This window comes from Gopherus flavomarginatus, chromosome 1 (genome assembly GCF_025201925.1).
Source record: "Gopherus flavomarginatus isolate rGopFla2 chromosome 1, rGopFla2.mat.asm, whole genome shotgun sequence".
In the NCBI taxonomy this organism is placed as follows: Eukaryota; Metazoa; Chordata; order Testudines; family Testudinidae; genus Gopherus; species Gopherus flavomarginatus.
In genome coordinates this window covers 325,738,840-325,759,290 of record NC_066617.1, presented here as the reverse complement: position 1 = coordinate 325,759,290, position 20,451 = coordinate 325,738,840, and positions in this window count along the sequence as shown.

Sequence of the window (20,451 nt, the reverse complement as noted above, 5' to 3'; positions counted from 1 at the left end):
ACTAAATGAGGGATTCAAAGTTTCTTGATCAACTCAGGAGTCGTGTCACTATTTTCATTTTGATGCTGAGCTTCACTTTTCCATCTTACTCCTCTTCCATGTTGTCTCTCTTCTCCTCATTATGGACCTGGTCCAACTCCTATTGCTTTCAGTGAGAGTTCAATCAAACTCTCTCACTGTTGCCCTGTTCTCAATCACCTTTATGTCTCTCCTTGCCGTGCTTATGCGCTTCTTGTTTTACTTAGAGAAAAGAAAAAAAATTGGTCTTATGTCAATTTCAGTGTAAGGATCGTTTATCCCTTACCCCCTGGAATCACAATGAAATTGTGAAATCACAATCTCCGATGATATTTGATTGAGGCATTTGAAGGTGAGACAAAAAAGTCAATAAAGTCTAGTTTGTACAGAATCTACTTGGTGCTCTTTTTTCATATTTGCCCTGTGGGATATTTGGCAACTTTGCCCACAGCAGCCATAACAATGTTGACTTATTACATACAGTACTTTACAATAACACAAAAGGAATTCAAATGTTCTGCTTAACAAAATATCACGAAGAAATCAATCAAGTTTCTATTTGCATTTGCTACAATTTCATAATCCCCCAGATATGCAGCCAAACCATAAGTAAGGATTAAATTATAAAAAAATAAGAAAATAATATGATGTTTTTGTGATGAAATCTGATGTTCTCTATTTGAGGTTGCTAGGTGTTTTTTAAGAACCCTTTTCAACATAGGTGCTTTTTGTAGTTAGACAAATGCATCTAGGAAAGCCTAGACCCTCATTTACACTAAGATTCCTTTACATGGCTTTAGCCATATAAAGGGGCCTTAAAATGGGTGCACATGAAGGCCTTTTTACACTGTCAGAGCAAGGCCTTTACATAAATGATGATCAAGTCCTTTGGGGAGATAGCGCACTTGAAAGTTATTTCTTGTCAGTGCAAGCAGGCACATGTTCTTCATCATTGTGGTTGGTGGCATACAGAGCCCACAAAACTGTTTCAATGTAGGTTGATTCCCTTTGTTCTACAGGACAATTATATGAGACTAAGAGCTCAGTCCTACAACCCTGCCATATAGCAAACTACCACTGGCTAGTTTCATTAAGCGTAAGTTCAATGGGACTTCAAAGGAAGCTTTGTGTGCAATAGGATTGCAGGGTCAGGGCCTCTTACCCAGTTCATTCCAGACTAGTCACACCTCCCTTTTATGGTCCTGCCCTGATGTACTGTTCCCAGAGCTAATGCATCAATACTTCATTTCCCCCATGAACCCTGTAGGACATGCTGCATGTTTTCCCAGATTGGAGGGTGGCGGGAAGCAGGTTGTTTGGGGAGGGGATTATTTGATTGCATTGGTTATCATTACTGTATTTTGGTTGTCATAGTGATTTTACTAGGCCAAATCCTGAGGTCTTTACTCTGTTTCTACTCAGTCCTTAGTTAGGTAAAGGTCTGATGTGAATCTGTGTAAAGAATTAATCTGTGTAAGTACAAGGCTCAGGATTTGGCCCATTGTTTATATTGTAAATGCACCTAGTTATTGACAATAGGTGGATCTTATAAATGGAAACATAAACTAAACTAAATAAATAAATAGGAAAGTTCTTAACTAACCTTGAACTCCAAACACCGAACTGGAACATCTCTTTTGCTATAACATTCTGCAAGAGAAAGGTGCAGCGTGGGAGGAATATGGGCAGCAGCAGTACAGTTCTGGCACTACACGTTTTATCAGTACAGGTGCTGCTGTTGTAATATGCCTTGACTCTATTTGAGAAGGCCCATGTCCAAGGATGAGGGTATTTCAGGTTCCATGCTCATCCAAGCCTGGTCCTCTCTGCTGAGACCATCTGCAGTTATGATATAATGTAAACAGTTGTCCATAAGGAACTGGATTGAGACCACCAAATCCTATCATATAACGTACTGAAGAGCTGTCAGAAAATAACGCTCCTTTTGGTCATACCACCTATGCTAGATTCAGTTGGTAACCTAGACGTCAAAGGCTCTCTATTAAATTGGCCCATGTCTTGACCCTAAACAATTCTGAGAACTACAATAGCCATACACTATTTAGAGAAGGTACATTTCTAAAATTCACTTCTAACTAGGAAGCAAAAAATATGGGTCACTAAATCCCGCTCTTATTTATACCTGTCTGAACCCAGAATAACTCCACTGATGTCAAGGGTTAACAGAGGTGTAGCGAGCGCCTTCCGTACCCTCCGACCGGAGGGGGCCCCGCAAGGAAGGGGGCCCCTAAAAGTGGCAAAAAAAATGTAAGGTATAACTAGGTAAGTGACATTTATTGACGCTATTGCACAATCCATGTCGGTTTTACTGACAAAACCGTGAAGTCATTATGATACATCATAATGCTATTGGCTACATCAGTTGTCTGTTGGTCAGTTTCGAATTTTAGTTGGACCCATTCAAAGAATGTGTATGTGCGTTCATAATGGCGGTCGGCGGATAAATGTTATTAATTTAGTTGTTTAGTTTTTTATCGTTTCCAATGCAGAAGCGTGCTTTGTGATGTCTAAGAGAATGTATAAGAGTGGAGCTAGTAAACGAAAGGCAGCAAAAGATGCCGAGAAGGAACTTGAGAAAATTCTAAAGTTGTCAACGTACTTTGTGCTGCAATCCAGCGTACAGGTACTGGCACATGAAACGGACAGCGCTAGCAGCGACAAATCGTATCCAGAAGTATCCAGAAGTGCTTCAAGTGAGGTCGAAGGTGAAGCCAGTTGTTCTACCAAACAAACTGTGACAGATATTCCAGCTGCTGCCGGGAAAGAAGTATCTGAATCTGAACCACTGACTGATGATCCAGGAGATTGGCCGTCTATAATATCGGACAGGCAAGTTTGTGACATTGTTGCACGTGGCCCACCACAGCAGAATGAAAGTTACGAATTTCCCATTTAACAAGGAAAGACGGAGGTTCACAAGTACTCATTTCTATCGAACCATGGCAAATGGCGAGAAAATAAGATGTTCATGGTTAATGTACTCAGTTCAGAAAGATGCCATTTTTTGTTTTTGTTGTAAATTATTTGGCACTGGCGACATACCGCTATGTTGTGGAACATCTGCTTGGAAAGCACTGTCAAAAAGACTTCAGCAGCATGAAACAGGCAAAGGTCATCAAGACTGTATGGTGAAGTGGTTTGACCTTCGGTCAGGCATAGTAAACCGTACATCTATTGACCAACTCGAATTGCAGGCTTTTCTGAAAGAAAGAGATTCTGGAGAAATGTTGTCAAACGCATGGTTGATGTCGTTATTTTCTTGTCCGAAAGAAACTTGGCATTTCGAAGAAGTAATGAAAAGCTCGGCGATCCTTCGAATGGCAACTTTTTGGGACTGTTTGAATTGCTTGCAAAGTATGAAACTGTCCTCAGTGAACTTTTACAGAGGATTAAGAAGGCAGAGACACATGTTCAGTACCTCAGTCCACAGATCCAAAACGAGCTGATTCAACTTGTTGCCAGTAACATTCAAGAGGCCAACATAGCGCAGCTTAAAAAAGCAAAATATTATTCAGTTATTTTGGACTGTACTCCCGACGTGTCACATGAAGAACAGATGTCTGTGGTGTTACGCTTTGTTGAATGCAACAGTGAAGATGGTGTCAATATTCGTGAAGCGTTTGTTGGTTTTCTTAATGTTCATGATACAACTGGCGAGGCCTTATTGGAAGCGTTTCTTGAAAAGGCAAACAACTTAGGAATAGACATTGCTGACATGAGAGGCCAAGCTTATGATAACAGTGCAAATATGAGAGGAAAGAATAAAGGAGTTCAAGCCCGCATGCTAGAAATAAATGACTGTGCCTTGTATGTACCATGTGGAGCTCACACTTGGAATCTTGTGATCTCAGACGCGGCAAAGTCATCGAAATATGCCGTTGACTTTTTCGGTCTGATTAACAGAAAATACGTTATCTTTTCTTCTTCACCTTCACGTTGGGATAAACTTCAAGAACATATGCCAATATCTGTTAAAGGGTTATCAGACACTCGTTGGGAGTCGAGAATTGATGCTGTGAAGCCATTGCGTTATCACCTTGAAGAATTGTGCAATGCTTTGTCATCTTTGCGAGAATATGCGCTCGAAAAGAAAGATGGCAATACAACAACAGAAGCCGGTGCGCTTTTAGACCATGTTACTACGTGGCCTTTTGTTCTGACTGTGTACATGTGGTACGATATACTATTTCACGTCAATAAAACCAGCAAATTAATTCAGTCACCAGGTGTGTCAATTGACGTATTGGAGGCAGAAGTAGGTGCTACAATGAAGTTTTTGGAAGACTATCGAAATACAGGATATAACTCTGTGGTCACAAATGCACGTGAAATAGCAGAGCATATGGGTATTGAGCAGGTGTTTCCAGAAACCAGGGTGCGACGTAAGAAGAGAATGTTTGATTATGAATGTGCTGATGATTCGAGTCGTCTTTCTGCCGAAGAAAAATTCAAATCGCAGTTCTTTCTTGTTCTCATTGATCAGGCCATATCTTCTGTTTCATCGTGATTTGATCAACTCGTGGAGTGGTATAAGTTGTTTGGATTTCTGTACAACGCTAACAGCCTGAAGCAGTGTCACAGAGAAAATAAACTGGAGAATCACAGCAAAAATTTTGGAAGAAAAATGGGAGACATTGATGCCAACGAAATCATAATGGAATTGAATCGTTTTATTTACGTCATCGAGAAAGAGAGAAGACTTGTCATGGCAAACAATTTTTTAACATGCATATACAAGAACAGCCTTCAGGAGATATATCCGAATCTTTGCATTTGTATCAGAATTCTTCTGACCACACCAGTTACTGTCGCTGGTGCTGAAAGGAGCTTCAGCAGAATGAAACTGATCAAGAATATCCTGCGCTCAACCGTGACAGATGACAGGCTTTCTGCGCTTGCAGTTATCTCAGTCGAAAACAAGATTGCCAGATCTCTGGACTATGACGCATTGATTAACCAATTTGCGGAGAACAAGGCTCGAAAGAAGCGCTTTGCATAAATACGGAATACATGTACACTGTAGGCCTATGTATATATAATATGAACCCTGTATATTGTATAAAATAAATACCGCATTCCAGTTTCTGCATTGTAAGGGGCCCCGGACGTATGTTTGGAGGGGGCCACGTTCTTTGTTGCTACGGCCCTGAGGGTTAAGCACTAGCAGGTTGTTTCTCCAGAAAGCTGTTATCTAGTGTGTATTCTAAATATTCCAGCTTTTAAGCTTCAGACTTGTCTGACTCCATCCTAACCATACCTTTTTACAGCCTGTGTTTACTTCTTTCAAGAATGTGTCATTGCTGATGCAATCCAGTAATATAATAATAGAGTCCTTAATATGAATTTTATTCATTATGAAAAATTTAGAACACTGCATCTCTTCAAGAATATATCAGTTATGTAACTGACAATGTTCTGAAATGAGTCAGTCTATGAATCATGGAAGATAAAACTAGAGACCAAGCCACATTATGCTCTGTTCTTTAATAATACAGAATTAATTTTTCTGTCACATCAAATGAATTTATGCCTTTATTCCACTGTTAAGATTTTTAACCATATTTTTTCACTGAACAGAGCAGTGTCTGATATGAATGTGTTCCTAGTCAATTTGTACTGTAACTTGATGTTGCAAATTATATAGAAAATTAAACAGATTGCATACAGACTCTAACATAGAGTTTATGTATATATATTAAGAAGATCAGTTTTATTTTATTTATTTTTATTTACCATTTAGAGGCCTTGGTCAGATTAGGGTCCCCTTGTAGCAGGTACTGTGCAAACATTTAGTAAATAACAGTTCTTGCCTCAAGGAGCTGCAGTCTGAAAGATTTGATAGTGGCTTTCACCTTGTTTTCAGGGCTGGCTCCAGGCCCCAGCACGCCTGCGGGAGGTCCACCGGAGCCGCAGGACCAGCGGACCCTCTGCAGCCATGTCTGCTGGAGGTCCACCGGAGCCGTGGGACCGGCGAGTGGCAGAGCGCCCCCCGCTGCGTGCTGCCGTGCTTGGGGCGGCAAAATGGCTAGAGCCGGCCATGACAATAGGCTTCCATCCAGCAGTATCACAAATGATAGCTCTTTCCACCAAAACCATCAACAACAGAAGTTCCAAAATGCTTTCTGCTGTTACGAGGTCTAGGACAAGTTATCAGAGTTAGGCATTTGTAATTACAAGCATAGATTTGTGTGAACTTCACTGATGCATGTGAATACTTGAAGTGAGCATCCACAAATATTTAATCTTAGATTGGTGTGTGCAATTGCTCTTTGAAACCCAGGCTTTTTATTTTTCCAAAGCATTTCAGTTTCCTCATAGTGAGACTTGAGCTGGATTGCCATTTCCCATAAATGAGAAAACAGATGAAAACAAGCAGGGCCAGCTCTAGCCATTTCTAGACATGGCTACGGAGGGTCCACTGGTCCCGCGGCTCCCTCCCAGCAACCAGCAGAGCGCCCCCCGCGGCATGCGACCCCAAGCACGCACTTGGCATGCTGGGGCCTGGAGCCAGCCCTGCCTATTGTAAAATAAAGGCGTGAATAAATGTTATGAAAAATTTTCCATGACTATTTCCTCAAATTCTAAATCATTTTTCAGTTCATCCCTTTTTGTTCCGGTTTCACACAAACCTGTTTTTCATTTTCATAAATGTTTGGAGAGGAGCTTTTCCTTTGGTGTTGAAGTGTCATGTATGAATGTGAGTGTACTCATGTTGGAAATGCTGACTCAGCCTACTTATGTATATCAAGCCAAAATCTCTGCCCCACTGTCACAGACAACAAGAGACAAAATCTGGGTTTGTTTTCCCTGCTGGAAATTCTTCTGGTTTCAATTTTTTGTTTTGTTTCAAGTTTGACTTAAAAAAATTGTAATATAAAATGAATTTCAAAACAAACAAAAAAAATCAAAATGTTCCATTCTGAAAATGTTGAAATGTAACATTACAACCTCACCAAAAGTCTTCTTTTCTATTTTCTTTTTTAAGTGAAATTTAATCAAAATCAACACATTTCTGCGGAACGTTTCAGTTTCGACAAAATGGCATTTTCCGAAGGAAAATTTCCAATGTGCTACAATAATAATAGTAATAACACGGAGCAGCACCAGCCTTCCCACCCCCATGATGTCAGCCTGTGGTGTATATTGGGTGCTGCCCTCTGTGCTGCTATTGGTTGCCTGTGGAAATCATCAGCACCTCTACCACGCCCTCCCACTTCTCTTATTCCTCTTGCCTCCCCGAAGGTTCTCCAGTAAGACATGTGACATAGGTGACCAATCCTGCCATGTGACATAGGTGACCAATCCTGCATCACAGTTAGTACATTGCAAATATCAAGCCTTTACTGTGAATGGTTTCTGAGCAATTCATACACTGAAATATGAGTGTAAAAACTGTGCATTGAACAGTTTTAAATAATAAATCAGGATGGAAATTTCACATACAGAAAAAAAGTCTAAAAATCTATAAATAAAGTGGTTTCAACAAGTAAGGTGAAGAAATAATATTACAGGAGGCTCCAGTCAAGGATCAGGGCTGCATTGTGCTAGGCACTGTACAAAGAAGTAATAAGAACAAAGATCCTGCTCAAGATTGCTCCCAGGCCAGCTTTGTGACAAGACATGACAGGCGAATGAAACTGACAAATCAGCTGGAGTGTGACACCAAGACAAAAGTGAAAAAGCATATTTGGCATAGTCTCAATAGTCTCAGCTCACCACCTGCCTACAGTCAGGAAATCCTGCATTCAGACAGCAGGACTGGGGATGACACAGCAACAGCCTTTCCTTAGGCCACGTCCAGACTAGGGTATTAAAATCGATTTTAGATATGCAACTTCAGCTACGTGAATAACGTAGCTGAATTCGAATTTCTAAAATCGAGGTACTCACCCGTCTAGACGGCACGGCATCGATGTCCGCAGCTCTCCGTGTCGATTCCGGAACTCCGTTCGGGTTGATGGAGTTCCGGAATCGATGTAAGCGCGCTCGGGGATCGATACATCGCGTCCAGACTAGACGCGATATATCGATCCCCGAGCAATCGATTTTAACCCGCCGATGCCGCGGGTTAGTCTGGACGTGGGCTGAGGGTGAAGGCACCAGAGTGATTGAGATGTTGAATAAGAACATAATATAAGAGCAGCCATACTGGGTCAGACCAAAGGTCCATCTAACTCAATGTCCTGTCTTCCGACAGTGGACAGAGGGAATGAACAGAACAGGTTATCATCAAGTGATCCATCCCCTGTCACCCATTCCCAGCTTCTGGGAAACAGAATGAAGGCTGGGTGTATGTAAAATGCACATCTTATACTTTGAGGGTCACTTGTCCTAATCCTCCAGAGCTGATAGCTTCCTGCTTCATGTCTCTGGAAAGTGTTGGAGTCCTGCCTGGGAATAAGCCACTGGATGCCACTGCTACACCAACACTATTCTGGTTCAATACACCTTTGAGGTAATTTAGAATAATGGACAGAGAGAGGGAGGGAGAGGCAGTGATGCTGTGCTCCAGGTGGAGAGCATGAGGCTTTTCTTATTCCTCTCACGCAGGTGATACAGGTTCTCTAGCAACGCTAGACCAAAAAAAACATCATATGCAGGTACTCTCACAAAGGGAGGGAATGGAGCTGGCTGCAGCCAGGGTTGCTAATAGATCACATCAGCCATTTGGCTGGGATTTAGAGAGCAGTGATTAACACAAGGGAGAGCAGATAGAATCAGCATGTGACTGTCTGAGTTTAACTAACTGACAGTTAAATCCTGGGAAAAAGACTGACCTGATGCAGCTACTGATCAAACCTGCGATAGTCACTTCATATTTATAATAAGCTACAATCTTTCCTAAGGAAAAAAAAAACATTTAATCTGTGCCTGTAATTTTCAATAAATCATTTTTCATATCCTAATAAACCTCATTCTCTTAGGAGACACTGGAAGCTCAGAGTGCCGCTGTGATCTTGATGAATCTTTATAAGGTTGCTTGGGCATTGGGGAAGTGGTAGGCTAGGCTGACGGCTGGAGCGGGTTTTCATTTTCATGATGTCTGTTGGAGGGTGCTTATTAGAGTGAGATGCAGAATCTATTATATGGATTTTTGAATGCAGTTTGATATTGTGAATTTTAAACAGTGATGTTCCAACTAGAAAAGTTGATTCCTTCCTCCATGTTTATTTATTGGTAGCTACAGTACCTTCTACTGCAGCCCAAAGGTGCAATACCCATGTTGCTTCTATGAGCATCTGAGACAATACAAATTGGGACACCCTTACAATGGAGGATAAATTTTTTTAAAACAGCTTCATCAATAAATTCATATTATTTTGCTACTTGGGCTTCATTTATTAATTTACTTTATCTAATATACATGCCTAAAAAGCCAGAAAGTCTATTGTTCTTTGAGCGGTACAGAAAATGGGTAACGTTTGGTCCAGAGCTCTGCAGAGAAGAGACATTCTGTTTCTCAGAGGATTCTGAAATTTGGTTTCATTCCAATTTGGAATTAAACCTGAACATTTCAAAATTCTCCATGAAAGAAAATTCTGAAAAAAAATTCATTTTGAATAAAAATGTTTTATTTCAATTTTGACTTTTTAAAATGTTATGATATAAAATATAATAAATAATTGAAAATGAAAAGTGATTTTGAAAGGAAAAATCAGTTTCATTCAAAAATGTAGAAATATGGCATTAACATTGTTGAAACTTCCCCCCTTTTTTTTCTCTCAATGAAATTTGAGTAAAATCATGTTTATTTCAAAGCATTTGGATTTTGACAAAACTCCATTTTCCAATGGAAAATTGTTCCATCTGAGGTTTTTCCAACAAGATCTAGTTTTGACTTTATGTGAATAGCTGTTGTACACCGTTTTGTGTCATATTTACTGTTGTAGGATTATTCATTTCAATACTTGCTTCTGTTTGCTACCATCCAAAAGTACATTTTAAAACACCAGCACATGAGAGAGATGCAAACAGATTTTCTTACACATCAAGATAAATAGGAAACCCGAAAAGCTACTGAAGTTTCAGTGCATCGCTTCCTGCCATGACCTTTCTCTCAGAAGGCTGCAGCTGCGATCTACTACTCTGCTTCACCCCGATCTCAGAATATGCAATAGCTTTCTGCCATGTTTAGGACCAAACTTTGCACCTTTCTTGGCAGTTTTTGTCTCACGGCTTCCAGAGCTACCCTTTTGCCCTCCATGGCTTCATGACCGGAAGGCTGCTTGATCCTTTGGACACCATCATCTGGTGTCTCCTGGTCCAGTACCATGCTCCATTGATGTAGTGATAGAGGGGGAAAAAATTGGTTTAGGAATTCTCTTGGAATAACTTTCTGAGCTCTTAGTGAAAAAGCTGTGGGCTTTTGGTTCACAGAACTGTATAAAGTCCCAGCTCCAACAATAGGGATATATATTTGATTGGAGATGGTGACCAGCTGGACGCATTAGGTTAGACTGTCAGGACTTAGGCAGTCAGATTAAATTTTACTATTTCCAGTTCCAGCCCCTACCATTAGATTTCCGTTGCCAGTCTTCATACCATACATTCTGGGTGTCATGCTAAGGCCTTTGGCAAACTATAAATTAGATTCTATTTGAGCAAACAGCTAAAGGATTACAAAACAAAGAAGTCATACAGAGCCAAACTACCGTTGCAGGGGAATAGTGTGGAGCACGATATTTCCAATATACTCTTTGAACCAACAGGAAACTTAGGAAGTCAAATTGCACCTTATTCAAACTGCATCATAAAAGGGAAGGAGAAGGTACTTGTACAGTAAACTGGGTTCTTCAAGATATTTTGTCCTGATGGGTGCTCCACATGAGGATGCATTCTCAATGGGAGATTTTTCTGCTAGTAGTGCTCACAGATTTGTGTCTGAGCTGTATGCCTCCTCATGCTCCAGTACATTTAGGGAGGAGCAATCCACAGCACTCCAGTTCCTTCTCAGCCTCATTACATGGTAAAACTCCAGATCAGAAGGGAAAGGAGATCAGGTAATGGAGCACCCAATAGGGACCAAACATCTTGAAGAACTCCAGTAACTGCACAAGCTAAGTAACCTGTCCTCCTTCTCTGACTTACTGTACCTGTGGATGCTCCACGTGAGGATACTCCCAAGCAATACTTCATTGTGGAGGAGGGTGCTGAGGAGATGGATCCAGTACAAGGCCCTCAGAGTTACATTTCATATTTTTAATTTCAGATACAAGAGTGGTACATTTATACAAATAGGATGACCACACTCAGTAGATTATAAGCTTTGTAATGATACCTTACAAGAGAACTTTTGCATGAAGCATATTTCAGTTACATTATATTCATTCATTAGCATATATTTATAAAATCATATAGAGTGCAACCTCACACCCCTGATACTTTGTTCTGTCTGTTATGACTTGGAACGACTTAAATCCTACTTTTTATACTTAATAAAATCACTTTTGCTTATTAATTAACCCAGAGTAAGTAATTAATACCTGGGGGAGCAAACAGCTGTGCATCTCTCTATCAGTGTTGTAGAAGACAGACAATTTATGAGTTTACCCTATATAAGCTTTATACAGAATAAAATGTATTCATTTGGGGTTTGAATCCCATTGGGAGCTGGGTGTTTGGGTGCTGGAGACAGGAGCACTTCTTAAGATACTTTCAGTTAAGACTGCAGCTTTGGGGTGTGTGGTTCAGACCCTGGGTATGTGTTGGAGCAGACTGGCGTGTCTGGTTCAACAAGTCAGGGTTCTAGAGGCCCAAACTGGCAGAAAAAATGGGCTCAGAGGTAGTCTCAGCACATCAGGTGACAGTCCCAAGGCAGTTCCTGTGATCAAACCCATCACAACTGGTATCTGGTAGTGAGTTTCAATTGGTTTGACCAGTTCAGTGTACCCCAATTCACTAATGTCATACCCTGCATCTAAAAAGTGTCATGGAACATAAGAACAGCCATACTGGGTCAGACCAAAGGTCTATCCAGCCCATTATCCTGTCTTCTGACAGTGGCCAATAGTAGGTGCCCCAGAGGAAATGAACAGAACAGGTAATCATCAAGTGATCCATCCCCTGTTGCCCATTCCCAGCTTCTGGCAAATAGAGGCTAGGGACACCATCCCTGCCCATCCTGGCTAATGGCCATTGATAGACCTATTCTCATTAAGTTATCTACTTCTTTTTTGAACCCTGTTATAGTCTTGGCCTTCACAACATCCTCTGGCAAGGAGTTCCACAGGTTGACTGTGCATTGTGCAAAAAAATACTTCCTTTTGTTTGTTTTTAACCTGCTGCCTATTAATTTCATTTGGTGACCCTTAGTTGTGTTATGAGAAGGAGTAAATAACTCTTCCTTATTTACTTTTTCCACACCAGTCACGATTTTATAGACCTCTATCATATCCCCTCTTAGTCATCTTTTTTCCAAGCTGAAAAGTCCCAGTCTTATTAATCTCTCCTCATATGGCAGACACTCCATACCTCTAGTAATTTTTGTTACCCTTTTCTGAACCTTTTCTTTTTTGAGATGGGGCAACCACATCTGCATGCAGTATTAAAGATGTGGGTGTACCATGGATTTAGATAGAGGCAATATGATATTTTCTGTCTTATCTATCCCTTCCTTAATGATTCCCAACATTGTTTGCTTTTTCAACTGCCGCTGCACACTGAGTGGGTGTTTTCAGAGAATTATCCACAATGACCCCAAAATCTCTTTCTTGAGTGGTAACAGCTAATTTAGACCCCATCATTTTATATATATAGTTGGGATTATGTTTTTCAATGTGCATTACTTTGCATTTATCAACACTGAGTTTCATCTGTCATTTTGTTACCAGTCACCCAGTTTTGAGAGATCCTTTTGTAGCTCTTTGCAGTCTGCTTGGGACTTAACTATCTTGAGATATGAATAGAAAGCGATCTTGAAGATATCAATAGACAGCTAATAATATACTGATCATTAATAATATTAAATGGTGTATGTACAGAGGACAAATTCAAAATTACAAACATTGGGAATTGTGTTTTTAAAGTGTGTCTGCCAGGCAAGTCTAAAGTTGTCGCATCCTAGACAAAGGAATGTGGTTCTGCCACCTTGAAGGTATTTCCAAGGTTCTTAAGAGACAAAGGGAATGCAATTTACATAGAGGGAAAGCAAGACTGTGGAAATAGAGCAAGAACTGACAGAGATTTGAAGGGGATTTCAATGTAAACAATCTCCTCTGTGAGCAAGAGTCAGGCCAGCTGTTACACTAATAATGCGAGATTTGTAGAAGTGAGGATTGTGTGAGGAGAACTGTGTGAGAAGTTGTTGCGACCTTGTGTAGATAAATATGGAATGTAGACTAGAGTCTAAATAGAGGTGAGAAAAATAAGATATCAAGATGACCTATGTATAAACAAAATGCAGCTGTTGCTCATTACTGTATGTAACAAAAGGTATAAATGCTTGCTGTAATTGTTTACCTCTAGAGAGACCTGCCTAGGAGGGGGAAACCCTGTGTCCTAGTGCACTCTCTCCCTCTATGCAACTGCTTGAGATAATAAAGTATCTGACTTTGCTGCACCCAACCAGAGAGTGAGAACTGTGTTTTTCTCTGACAGGACCATCAAGGCAATGAGGGGAGGAGATAATCACTTAGCATCCTGGCAGGCGGAGGAGATCGCTAAAATGAAAAATTGATCTGTTTTCTGCAAACGCCAGCGGAAGAAGAAACTAGCATGAAACTTCCTTCACTAGGAGATTCTGTGTCACTTTCCTTACATCTTGTATGAGCTTTACTTTGCGGGGGGTGGGGGGGGAACCTTCAGAAGAATCCATTTAAGAGATTCACTCAACTATGAAGATGGGGGAAAGGACCCCAATTTAGCTTTCCCCTAAGAAGACAAAGGAACCAAACACTTTGGACTTTGTGGGAGATCCTGACCAGAGGAATGGTCAGCCAGTTTGCTGGAAGATTGGTAAGGAAACTACCTTCCACAAAGGCTGTAGCTTGTGTTAAGTCTGAGCCACTAGAAAGTATTTTCACTTTTATTTGCTTGGGACAGTTTCTAACTCTATCCTTTATACTTCAGCTCATTTAAAGTCCTATCTTCTTTTGTTAATAAGCTTGATTTACTTTTAATCTGAACCTACTCTGTGCTGTGTTTGAATTGAAGTGATAGCTAACTCCAGTTAAAGTGATAAACTGTGAATTTTGTCTCTTTAGAGGAAAAAATAAACAAACTAACTAACATTATTTTTCCTCTGAATGGCCCAGAAAAGGGCTGGACATTGCAGAGCTCAGAGTTTTGGGAAAATTCAGGACTGAGGAGTGTTGGGGTCATTTGACCAGGTGTAACCAGAGTGTGGATGCGGATGTAACAAACAGGCTGCTGGAATCAGAGTTGCTGAGACAGATTGCTTAGCACACAAACACCCAGTGCATGTTTGTCTGCTGGCTATCAGTGTCCAGGCTGTGAGCCACAGGAGCAGAGCATTTAAGGCACTTAGGGTTACATGGCAAGCAGTGACACAGCCCTTCACTGGTCAGGAGTGCACCCCAGCACATGACAGAGTCAGGTACCTTCTGAGGGACCGACAACTCCCTGGACAGCTTGTGATTGTTGAGACTGTAGGCCATCTTGAGTCAGGCTAGAAGACACCAGGAGTGAAGCCTTGCATGGGGGGTTGTAAAAGTACAGGCTACCACATGTCCCTGCAGATAAAGATAAGCCCTCACCCTGGTTTATGTGGAGATCAGAATGGATATTGTGGCAAACCTGTCTGCAGGTAGGTACTCTTTGCCTGTCACAGAGTCTAAGATAGCCCTGATAAAGCCTATGCACTGCACAGGTGTCAGGGTCCATTTCTGTATGCTGAGGCAAAGGCCTACCGAGTGAAACAGCGCTCAGGCTTTCTTTATAGTGGACTTGACTTTGAGGAAAAGCAGCATCTGAGTAGCCAGTCACCATACAGGAAAAAACCACTATTCAAAGCCAAAAAAGGTGGACTGCAACAAAGGAGAGGACCTTTATAAAGACCCTTGGGGCAACTGATAGGCTGAAAAGTAGGACATAGTACAGGCAATGATTGGTGCCAATTATGAACCTGGAGGAAGTGCCAGTGCATTGGGTGTACGGCTACATGAAAGCAGGTCTCCTGGAGGTCAAGGGTGGTAAACCAGTCAGTGGGACCTGAAGATGGTATTATTGTTTTTAGGTGATCACCCTGAACTTTTGCATATGAATACAAGTATTTAGAGATTGAAGGCCTGGAATCAGTCTCCACCCTTCTTTTTTCTGTGGAACCAGGAAGCACTTGCAACAGAAGCTCCTTTTGATAAAGTCTGGAGGAACAGCTTTGAACACCCCATTTGCAGGATGAATTGTGTCTCCTGCTTCAGGATACCCTTGTGAGAAAGGTCCTTGAACTGGAAGGGGAAGGGATTGAGGAATGGAGTTGAATTGGATGGAGTAACCCATCAAGATTACTTCCAGTACCCATTTGTCTGATACACTCCCCAAAAGGGAGCAAATGCACAAGACATTCTCCAACGGGTGTTTGAAAGGGTGGATGTTGCAGCTGAAGATCCCGTGAGGAGGGTTCATGAGCCTCAACCAAGGTGTCAAAACGGTTTCTGGGATGGGACAGCTGTCTGGGAGGTGGCTGTGGAGGATGGGCCTGTCTTGTGTAGCCTAAATCTGTTTCTGGGTGGTTCAATGGTTCTTTGAGGTGGCTCGATAGTACATTGGCTGGGAGCATTGCACTGTCTGAGTCCTTCTGTATTTCCTCTTTGTAGATGGAGGGAAGATAACAAGAGAGTGCAACATCCCTTGAGCAAGGAACAGTGCTGTCTGTGATGTCACAAAAGTGTTTAAGCTCTTCACCGGGGAAGTCCTCCACAGTATTTTACATGCTCCTGGACATGCCAGAGGACTGTAGCCGGAGGCCAAGTGTATGAGTATGACCATGGCCATAGAACAAGAGGCTGTATCTTCTACATCAAGGGAGGCTGCAGGGAGGTTTTGACTGACCCTCCATAATAAGAGCTAGATGCTGCTGTCTCTTGTCCTGAGCCAATAACTCAATAAAGTGAGAAAATTACTATAGTTGGCAAAATTCATAATTCACCATCAGGGCTTTTAGTTGATGACTCAGAATTCAAGAAAGGCTGATGGGTATCTCCTGTGCTTTAGAGGGTCCAAAGACTTAAGCTTCTTGTCAGGTGGTGCTGACCTGAAAGCTATGTTGCCTACTCCTTCCATTGGTGGCTCTAGGAGCAGGATGAGGAAGCAAGTACTCCTAGACCTAGGCCAGGACATAGCACTTTTTATTGGATCTCTTGCAGGTCCATGGTATGGTGGCCATAATCTGCTACACTGTGTGGGCTGTCAAGAAAAGGGTCTTATTAATAGGTAAATTACCTACATTGCTGTGGGTGGAGATGTGCAAGAATTCCTCCAAGGAGTGCTATTGTTCCTGGATTTCCTCCACTGGAATTTTAAAGCCTTCACTATGAGTTTCATCACTCATCCAGGTAGGATGGCAGAGGGGGGCACAGTGGCCTCAATTGGGGAGAAAGAGGATGGTGGTGTTTCCTCCTCAACTCTTACCTCTTGCTCCTCTGCTGGCTCCTCTTGAGTGGGGTGAGGAGGTTCTTGAGCTATGGGTGGATGAGACTCCTGTTGGGGCTTCTTGCTCAAGTGTGTCTTCCAGACTTTGTCCCCATAAGGAGCCCAAGGGTTCTAGAAAACCAACTAAAGAAGGACATAAGGGAAAGGCTCTGGACATGAGTGACCTTGTCAGGGATGTTGAGTCAAGCAGTCTGCTGGCTAATGGGGTCTCTTCCTCAGAAAAGACCCCAAAGGGAGGAGGGTGGTGAGAGGTAGAGCCCTGAATAGAGAACTCTGAATCAGAGGAGGTGTCCTCGCCTGTCTGTACTAGCAGAGTTGAAGGAGTACTGGAGCTCACATCAGTAGCAGAGGTCGGGGTGGATCCAGCCATTGTGACAGTACCAATGGGCAGATCTTTACTTAAAGCTTCAGCAGTACTGTGGAATATGCAAGGTCGAGTTGGAGACTGGTGCTGGTGGGAAAGTCCTCCTGGTATACCTTGGCAGGATGGATTCAGGTTCTTCCAACATGAAAGTTTTCATGAGTGAGGAACCTGGAAGGTACCAGTGAGCCCAGGGTGTGTTCCTCTGGATTAAGTATGTCTAGCAGTACCAAAGTGACACCGGGATTGTTCTGCGGTGACTCGAGTGCTGGTGGACAGTACCAGGTAAGATAACTTCTTCAAAAACTCCTTAATTTTTGGAGTCCTTCTTTCTGGAAAAGTCCGATCTCAGTACCAATCACTCCCATAACTCATAACAGTGGGTTTCTTGGTACACAGCTTGTCAGTACATGGCTTGTCAGCACACAGCTTCATTTAAGTCTTTTTTGGCAGTGCCAGCACCTCTGTACCATGTCCAGTGGGAGCTTCTGCAGTACCCACAGTGGGACACAAGGTCTCTCTGCTCCCAGATCAAAGTGGAGATTTCTCTCTCCTTTTAGACAGTCTATCAGGGGAGTGGGGTTTCTTACGTTTGGTTGCCTTTTGCGAGACCAAAGTTGTCCCTTGGTTTCTGGAGGTCGGAGCCAATGAAATCTCTGGATAATTCTATACGGCTGAGCCCAGTGTAGAGGCTGGGGACTCTGACCACATAGGTCTAAGGAAGCAGTTTCCGGCAGTCTTCCAAGATCTCTCTCAAGGTTTTCAAGATCTTCCCTTGAAGCCAGAGCAGATCTTACACTTGGACGAGGCTTGAACCTCTCCAAGGCAGTTGAGGCAGCTGGAGTGCCTGTCACTGAGTGGAAAAGACTTGTGGCAGGTCTGATGCTTGAGTTCTTGGGTCTTGAGCATTCCCTCCCAGAATGTCACCAATCAAGGCGGCTTGAGAGAAAAGGGGGGCCTCAAAGAAAGAGGTAGAAAAAGGTTGGGGAGTGTGACAGGTTGCCCCCCTTTAAAGTGCCACCTGATGTACTGGGATACCAGTGAGCCCTCCTGTTCTGCCAGCCTGGGACCCCTTTGCCTTGTCTTGCTGAGCCAGGCTCTTAAGCCTCCTCTAGCACACACACAGGCAGAGCCACACCCAGCTGCAGAAAGACACAGACACTAAGATCAGCTTTGGGAAGACTCAGCTTAAGAGACTTGCCCCAGCACTCAGGTGCCCACCTCCCTTGGAGTGCAGACCCCAAAGTATATTGTCTTGCACTGTACAGAAAAATCTGCACAGTGGAAGCTCATAAAAATTCACCCTCTCCCTCAATGTGGAGAGAGATATGTACAGCTTCTTGCCCCCCACCCAGATATGGATTGCACAATCTGGGTTATGTTATAAACAAGAAATAAGTTTATTAACTACAAAAGACTGATTTTAAGTGATTATAAGGGACAGCAAACAGAACAAAGCAGATTACTAAGCAAATAAAACAAAACATGCAAACTGAGCTTGATTCACTAAAGAAACAGGTTATAAAATGTAATTTCTCACCCTCAGTGTTGAGTTAGGCAGGATGCCAGAGTTTCTGTAGCTTAGAGTTGTTCCAGTTACTTTTTCTTTCAGACTGGACCCCTGTCTCAATCTGGACTCACCCCTGCCTTTCCCCTCTGTTACTTTCAGCAATCTTTTTTCTTGGGTAGGCAATGCACGAGACAAGACCAACCCCCTCCCCAGCCTTAAAAAGGATCCACCTAAGGTGGGAAACTTTTGTTAGATTCCCATCCCTCTACAGAGGAAAAGTACCAGCAGTGTCCAAGGTGGTATTTTGCATAAGGTGACATGATCACCTGACCTGGTAGTGTCAATGTAGCATCCCAGAAAACTCCTCAAGAACATAGGAGATTAGTATATTCAGATTTTTATTGTCCTTTTTAAATGGCTCATTCAGGATGATTGCTTATTATCTGGTGGGGGTTTTCCCAAGTACACACGCAATTGTAATTATTACATAGTCAATATTCCTAACTTCAGATACATGCATACAAACTGGATAATCACATTCAGTAAATCAGAATCTTTCCAATGATACCTTACGTGAGCTCTCTTGCATAAAGTATATCTTAGTTATGCCATATTCATATCATAACATATTTCTATGAAGAATATGGGGTGTAACATCACAGGAAGAACCCCCTTCAAGGCACAAACTGTGCTGGAAAGGCAAATTAACAACAAAATAGCTAAAGAACTAATTATAAAACAAAAATTAAGAGTAAAAGGGGCAGAAGAATAATTGCCTCAGCTAGATGGTGGGTGCCACACAACTCCATCACGAGTCACAGGTCGTTGAGAAAGAACTGGAGTGGCATGGGTCCACGTCTCTCTGTATGCCTGCGTACAGGAGCACAAGGAGCTGTACAGCATAGGTGCAGGACCACTACCAGCAGAAAAATCAGACAGAGTGCACAGATGTGCTCCTATCCTTACATAGAACACCCAGGGGGACAACAATTTGAAGAAGAATCTCAATATTTATTAGTTAAAAAAAAATTAGGTAAGACAAAATGCTCCTAAGGCACTTCTACCAGGGGACATTATTTTATATGGTTTTATAGAGTTTATAAACAGCCTGTAAAACAGCTGGCTCCATTCATGATTTGTGTTGACCTAGTATATGTAAGGACCACTGTTCCTAACCATGTCTCAAGGCTGCGTGGGGATAGGGCTAAACAAAAACTAGTGGGATGTATTTGTGCTCTAACATGGCCCCAGTGCTGTGAAGGTCCTTTCTAGCTATGTCTATCTCAGCGGTTCTCAACCAGGGGCCCAGGGCCTGCTGGAGGGCCAGGAGCAGGTTTTAGGGTAGCCACCAAGCAGGGCTAGCGTTAGTCTTGCTGGGGCCCAGGGCAGAAAGCCGAAGCCCCACTGCCTGGGTCTGAAGCCCGGGACTTCAAACTCTTCCACCCGGGGCTGAGGCTAAAGCCTGAGCAACTTATTTTCATGGTGCCCCCGGAGTGTGGGGCCCCGAGCAACTGCCTTGCTTGCTACCCCCGAACGCCAGCCCTGGCTTTTATACGCAGAAAAACAGTTGTTGTGGTACAGGTGGGCCATGGAGCTTTTATAGCATGTTGGGGGAGGTGTGGTGGGGGGGCGGCGGGGGGCTCAAAAAGAAAGAGGTTGAGAACCTGTGCTCTATCTTACCTGCGTAGCATCCTACTTCCCTGGTCTCATTGTAGGAAGCCATCCCAAAGTGCATTGGCCCATGTGTTTCAAGGAGTGCTTTCTAACCACGTCCTCTCAACACTCCAATCGCCCCTTCATACTTTGTGGAAAATTGCTGACATGTCTGTTTCTCATCCTTACCCCCAGCTTCTCCTCAGTACTAATGTAACGTTTTAACCTTTGTACAAAGTATGGGTAATGCTCAGCTCTGAACCAAAAAAATCTGCAATGA